Consider the following 7,484-nt stretch of genomic DNA (forward strand, 5'->3'; position numbering starts at 1 on the left):
CACAACAATAAAAACATCCAATAAAAACACACAACACATTAAATCATAACAGACCAAAAAGGGAAAAAGAAAATACAGAATACAATACAAAGCAATTTTAAAAATCAGTTAAAAATTACATTTAAAAATCAAAATTTAAAAGGCCTCAGTGAACAAAAAGGTCTTTATCTGGCATCTAAAAGAACAAAGTTATGAAGGCAGGCGAACCTCACTGGGGAGGCTACTCCATAAATGGATGAAACCAGTGAAAAGGCCCTCTCCCTAGTAGACACCCACCTCATGTTTGGCAGGGGCACTTGGAGGAGGGCTTCCAAAGAAGAACATAAGGTCTGGGTTGAGACATATGGGACAAGGCACTCTCTCAGGTAAAACAGTCCCAAGCCATTTAAACAAGAACAAATTAAATTGTTCTTAAATGTTTTAAACTGGTTTTAAACTGTTTTTAAACTTGTTTTTATATTGTTTCAGGCTGATGGTTTTAAATGGTTGTTTGTTTTTCATTTTCTATTGTTGTACACTGTCCAGAGCCTTTGGATGAATAAGGTGGTATAGAAATGTAATAAATAAATACATAATTTAGGGTTTTAAATGTTAAAACCAGCACTTTGAACTGGGTTCGGAAATGGACTGGGACCCAGTGCAACTGACAAAGCACTGACATAATATGCTCAAAATGTCCAGTCCCTGTTAATAATCTTGCGGCCTGATTTTGTAGCAGCCCCGTGTACAATGTGTTGCAGTAATCTAAGCGAGACGTTATCAGAGCATGAGTAACTGTGGCCAGGCGATCTTTGTACAGCTAAGGTCACAGCTGGCATATCATCCGAAGCTGATAAAAGGCACTCTGAGCCACAGAGGCCATTTGAGCCTCTAGTGACAGTGCTAGATCAATGAGCACCCCCCAAAATGTAAACCTGGTCCTTCAGGGGGAGTGCAACCTCATCTAGGACAGGCTGGACATCATTTACCTGGGCAGAGGAACCACCAACCAACAGTATTTCTATCTTGTCTGGACCAAAAGCCACTGAGAGATAAAAGAGAATTAACAGGGCTGCACTCCCCGTTTCTCTCTCTGCACAGGTCACCTCACAGGGTGACCAAAGCAGTTACTGTTCCAAAGCCAGGCCTGAAGCCTGATTGAAATGGATCTAGTAGGGATGTGCAAACCGGCTCAACGTCGAACAGGTTCGACATCGAGCCAGTTTGATTTGATGGTCTGGGGTCAAACTGAACCACCCCCTGTTCGGTCCAACCCTGGACTGAACATCCCCCAACTGTTTGGGGGTTCATGAACTTAAATTTTAAAAAATTATTTTCCGTATCCCCTTCAGGGGAGTTCCTTGGGGCAGTGAGGGGATCCACAGAGGTTCCCCCTCCCCCTGCTGGCCTCCATTATCACCGCCAGTGGCCCGTTTGGGCCTTTGAACTTTGGCACGGTGGCCATTTTGGATGCTGCCACACATGTGCAATTGGCCTCTGAGATGCCTGGTATGACCCAGGCCTCTCAGACGCCAATTGCGCAGGCATGGCAGTGTCCAAAATGGCCACCACACCAAAGTTCAAAGGCACAAACGGGCCGCTGGCAGTGATAATGGAGACCAGTGGGGGAGGAGGAACCTCCACGGACTCCCCCCCCAAGGAACTCCCCCAAAGGGGAAACGGTAAAAAAAAAGTCAAATAAAAAAAAAGATTTGTGAGTCCCCCCGGACCGAACCGAATTGGGAAGGTTGGAGAGGGTACTGGGCCAAACTGGCCCAGTCAGGTTCGAGTCTGGTCTGGACTCGAACTGGGTCAGCCGGTTCGGTGCACATCCCTAGGATAGTCTATTTCCTCCAAAAGTGTCTGGAGCTGGTCAGCCATTACACACTCAAGCACCTTGCCCAGGGAGGAAATATTGGTCACACATTTATGGTTGTTTACATCCTCTGGGTTCAGACTAGGGTTTTTTTAGGAATGGTCAAATAATAGCTTCCTTCAATGGAGCTGGGACCACTCTCTCTCTCAATCATGTGTTTATAACCTGCTGGATCCAGCTAAAAATTCCCTCCCTACTAGTCTTAATAAGCCATGAAGGGCAAGGGTCAAGCATGCATGTGGTCAGCCATACTCAACTAAACACCTTGTCTACATCCTTGGAGACCAATAATTAATTGAAACTCCTCCAACAAAAATAGACCAGGTGTTACTCTGGACACCTCTCCCAGTGACCCTGCATCAGCTGTAGAGTCCAACTCATGGTGAATGCAAGCGACTTTATCCTCAAAGTGCTGTGCAAATGTATCACAGAGTGCTACTGGGGGTTCTAATACATCTTGCCTGAGGCCAGATTTCAAAAGGACCTGAACCACCCGGAAAAGTCCCACTGGACAATGAGAGGATGCAATGGTGGATGAAAAAAAAAAGTGTTTCTTCTGTTCCATCACTGCCACAGAATAGGCTTGATGATGAGCTCTAACCTGTGTTTGCTCAGATTCACCCTGAGTTTTCCTCCACTTATGTTCCAGCCATCTCCCGGCTTGCTTCATCGCCCTCAGCACAGGTGTATACCAGGGCACTGCACGGACTCTGCTTTGTGGGAGAGGGCACTTGGGAGTGATCGTGTCAACTGCCCAAGTCATCTCTCTGTTCCAGAGAGCTTCGACAGGAGTGCCTGCCATACCAGCTGGAAAATCCCCCGGAGCCCTCAGGAATCCATTGGAGTCTATATCACCCCTGCTAACTAAGCAAAGAAGCATCTTTCAAAGTGGTGATTCTCTTATATTTAGCAGGGGGAGAGCAAATGGCCCTATCCAGCCCCAGCACAGCATCCTTCCAGTAGCTGTTGCTGGTATGTGCCTTATGTTTCTTTTTTAGCTTGTGAGCCCTTTGGGGACAGGGGACCATCGTCTTTATGTATTATTTATTTTTCTATGTAAATTGCTTTGAGAACTTTGGTCGACGAGCGATATATAAATATTGTAGTAATAGTAGTAGTATACGGATCCAGGGGGCAGACCACCCTTGCAGAGAGGTGTAGCCGCTGAGACTAAACCTCAGAAAGAAGTGATCTGGCCATGACAAGGGCATAGATGACATATCCCCCATTTTTAAATCATCATTCTTCTGTCCAGTCGAAAAAAACAGATCCAGAGTGTGCCCCAGTTCATGTGTTGGGCCAACAACATGTTGGGACAGTCCCATGGTTGTCATGGCAGCCATGAAGTCCTGAGCTGCCCCAGACAAGGCAGCCTCAGCATGAAGTCAGTCAGGGAGACAGCTGGGCAACAGGATGGGTTGGTTCTATCCACCAACAGAATCCCCACTCTGTCCTGAGAGCTCAACACCAGGAACAAACACTCTAAACCAGCACTCACTTGGACAGGGGGGCCTAGAGAGGGAAATAGATCTTTTATAAATCATAGCAACCCCTCCTCCCCAGCCCTCCAGCCTATGCTGATGCTGCTCTAAATACCCAGGTGGACACAGCTGGGAAAGACTAACTCTCCAAGCTCCCCCACCCAGGTCTCTGTAGTAAAAACCAGGTCAGTCCCTTCCTCCACAATTAAATCATGGATGACAGAGATTTTATTCTGGACCAACCTGGCATTAACCAGCAGAACCAGCAGGCCAAAGGACAAGCTGGTAAAGCAGCCAGGAAGCCTCCCATTATGGGAACAGCCAGAAGAAGGGATAGGAATAAGATGCTGAACCATTCATCCCCTCTGATGTAAATGTGGTCCTTTGCCATACCTCCCCCTACCCGTAACCACTCTAATTGAAACACCCCCAGCTCTCCCCAGGTTCACATTCTCACTCAGGCGCATAATAAAAAATAATTTGATTATGTAAGCACTAAAAAATCATTGCTGACGTAAATATAGGTTAGATCTAATAACAGACAGAATTGTTTCTCAGATCCAGAGGGTTTTTTGTGCTGGGTGTTAAATGGCTTGCCACTCTTGTCAATCTCTTTTATAACAGCTCCTATATTTCATTGCTGTTTGTCAGTATTAGATTCCTTTATCCAGTTCATCAGATAAGTGCCTGATTCTCCATTTTCAACTTTCTCCCATATTTTCTAGAGCACAGCTATGTAATTTAAGTACAGCTATGTAACTGTACCTCCACCCCCACCTTCCTAATCTGGTCAAAGAGATTTGACCAGATTAGGAAGGTGTGGGTGGGGAACAGGAAGGGCCCTAGTTCAGTGGTACAGCACCTGCTTTTCATAAAGAAGATCCCATGTTCAATCTCAGACTGAGAAATACCCCTCTTTGGAACTCTGGAGAACTGCTACCAGTCAATGTAGACAGTACTAAGCCAGATCAATGGTTTGATTCAGTGTAAGGCAGCCTCATAAACTAAGGGGACTGAGAACAGCATAGTATAGCAACTAGAAGAGAATAAAGTTGTTCCCTTCTCACATTCCCAAGAATCTGTCCTCATCACCCTCTGTTTATATCTATGGCTAAAACACATACATACACACAACCAGGCTGTGACTTGCCGATCCTACTTTGAAAAGAAAAGAACAGCACAGTAAATGACAGTTCTCCAGACCAGGCTAAGTGGTGCAACATCTGGGAGTACAAACAACAATTATTCTATATTTATGTCGTATTCCTTGAGGCTAGCTAGGCTATGATACTACACTGTTGGCTGTTGTAGAATTTTTTTTTTAATGGAGTGCCTGCCTTAAAGACTAGATCTAACAGGTAGCTGAGTCAGTCAAGCAGGTCAGGAAGGAACTGCAGAGGAGATGGTAACAAAACTAGAATGTCCAAATGCCAAAGCAGACTATGACCTTTATCAGATCCAACTGATATATCACAAAGTGGTTAACATGTTTTTGAATTCTCCAGGAATCTTTAGAATGTCCCAAAAGCCATGTTCACATTATTATTTATAACTTGACATATTATATAAGCTTGTATGAAAAAAATTTCTGTTTTCACAGCTGGAGGTTACCACTATTCACATTTTCCAGATGTAAACTGAAGCCATGAAATGGCCCAAGCCACACAATAGGCCTGATCAAAGGGCATAGCAAAGATGGCAGCAGCCTAGGTCCTAAACGTAGCTGCCACCACACTCACGCCACCAGCCCCCTTTCTCCCCCACTGCCCTGACCCCATAGCCAACACCTCTGTGGCAGCTCACCTCTTTCCTTCAGGGCTGTCCTTAGGGCGGGACGACTGGGGCAATTGCCCCAAACCCTGCACTGGCACAGGCCCCACTCTTGGCACACTGCAGTGCAGCCTGCCCTCCTCTTTCCCCCAGTCCCAGCCACTTATCTTTTCCCGCAGCCAATCTTTTGTGTCTGTGTGCAGTTTGAAAGTCTCCCAAGGCAAGCTGCTAGCGTTCCATCTCTCTGCATCTCAGCTGTGCAGCGGGTGGGCGGGGTTTCCAGAGAGACCTCCATGTAGGCCTCCCTGAAGCCTAAGCTGAGGAAGGAAGGAAGGAAGCAAGCAAGCAAGCAAGGAGGCAGGCAGGCAGGCAGAGAGTGTCCAGCACCAGAGCTCTCTGCAGACCCTTTGCCCTGCCCAGCCTTAGTAATGGAGATATGATGTGATTTCCTTTTTGTGGTTATTCCTCCCTCCACTTGAATATTTAGGAATTGGCTTGCCATAGGGCTTTGGTACTGAGCAGAGATGTAGGGCAGGGTGGGAGGAATATGTATCTTTAAAATGAAGAGGATTGGACAAATTGTTGGTTTTTATTTTTTTCCCCTTTAATTAAAAAACAAAAACAAAACCCATCCAAAAAGTCCTATAAGTGGCTTGTTTCATGGCAGAAAATTACAAAAATGTCTGGAACTAAAGCCCCACCTTAGACCATCATTCTACCCCCATATGGAATAATCTGCCATTTGCCTTCATAAAAAAGGGTAAAATGCCCCCCCTTTCTGCCCCAGCCTTTAGATCACCTGTTCTGGAATGACTTGGCATAGGGCTTGTTATTGAGCAGAGATGTAGGGCAGGGTGTGAGGAATATGTATATTTAAATTGAAGTGGATTGGACACATAGTTGTTTTTTTAAAAAAAAACCATCCAAAAAGTCCTATAAGCTTGTTTCATGGCAGAAAATTACAAAAACTTCTGGGACAAACAATATATAATATTTACTTGTTTATTTGTTTGTTTATTTATGAATGCACTATGCTCAAGTTGATTTGTAATCCAGAAGGCAGGAGAACTGTGAAGTATGTGTTGTGCTTTTTGTTTTTATTTCTTTAGAAATGCATTATATGTTCAAGCTGGTTGGACATGTCCAAAACCCTCACTCTCACTATTTACACTGTATGTCATCTATCAGCATGATTCTGTAATGATATCAAATGTTAAGGAGGCCCCACACATGCTGATTCGCCCCCAGCCCTGCACCCTACTAAGGATGGCTCTGCTTTCCCTCCTCCTCTTCCTTGCCCGTCTCCTCCCTCCACTGTTGATACTGCCACCACCGTGACAGCGGTGAGTCCTAAGTTTCCCCCAGATGCTGGCACTATTAAAATGTCACAGCCTAGTGATGGACTTGCTAGGAAGCTTAGGATCCACCATGGAGGTGGCAAGTGAGTGGGGAAACCAGAGGGCTGAGGGTGAGGGAGAGGCTGGGCAGCCCAGGAGGCAGCCCCTGGTGTCGAGCAGCTCGTGTTACTTGAAAATGTCTGCTCAGTTATGGTTCCACCCCTACATGAGACACGTGTGTGGGGCGGGTTAAAAGTGTAATAAATAAATAAATAAATAAATAAATACATACATACATACATACATACATACACGTCCACACAGTTGTTTGAATCTAGGTATAATGTGAGTTACCAAATTAGCGTGATGGTATGAACCCATGCCAAGGTGGGAATCTTGGGCCATAAACCAGCTTGGCATGGCTTCACACAACCACTTCAATGTTGATAACCCACATTAAACATAGATTCAAACATTTGTGTGAACAAGCCTAATGAGTTTAGGGCAGAGATGATACTTAAAGCCAAACTTCCCAGATTCATGTCCAATTATTTAGCCACCAGAAGACCACAGTTGTAGAAAGAGGTGGTGAAGTTTACAATCATTTGCAGAGTGATCAAAAGAGATAATAAATATTGCATGCAGTGTGAATTAAATGTTAGGGTCTAGAAGCAGAATCTGCAACCTAATATTTTATTGCCTTGAACCAGCACTTTTTATAATGTTCTTTTTGTCACAGTCCACACAGCATTTGGAGCCAGAAAGGGCTTGTCATACTGGCTGGTAGCCTTGTGGGTTTTTGCACAAACTCTGTAGTGCATGGCTGATTGGATTTATCTCATGACACATGACAATTTGGATAAAATGGTACACTCTTGTAGATTCAGGGGAGGGGCAAGCAGTCTTTGCACAATTTGAGAGCTGTGTTCGGTCTAGCCTAGCCTGATTTCCCCTGTTCATCTGTCTCCATGGGAGCTGCACAGCTCCCGCAGGAAACCGCAAAAACCACCCCTCCCCTTAAATGAGGTTAGCAGAGTGAAT

This window comes from Hemicordylus capensis, chromosome 3 (assembly GCF_027244095.1).
Source record: "Hemicordylus capensis ecotype Gifberg chromosome 3, rHemCap1.1.pri, whole genome shotgun sequence".
NCBI lineage: Eukaryota > Metazoa > Chordata > Lepidosauria > Squamata > Cordylidae > Hemicordylus > Hemicordylus capensis.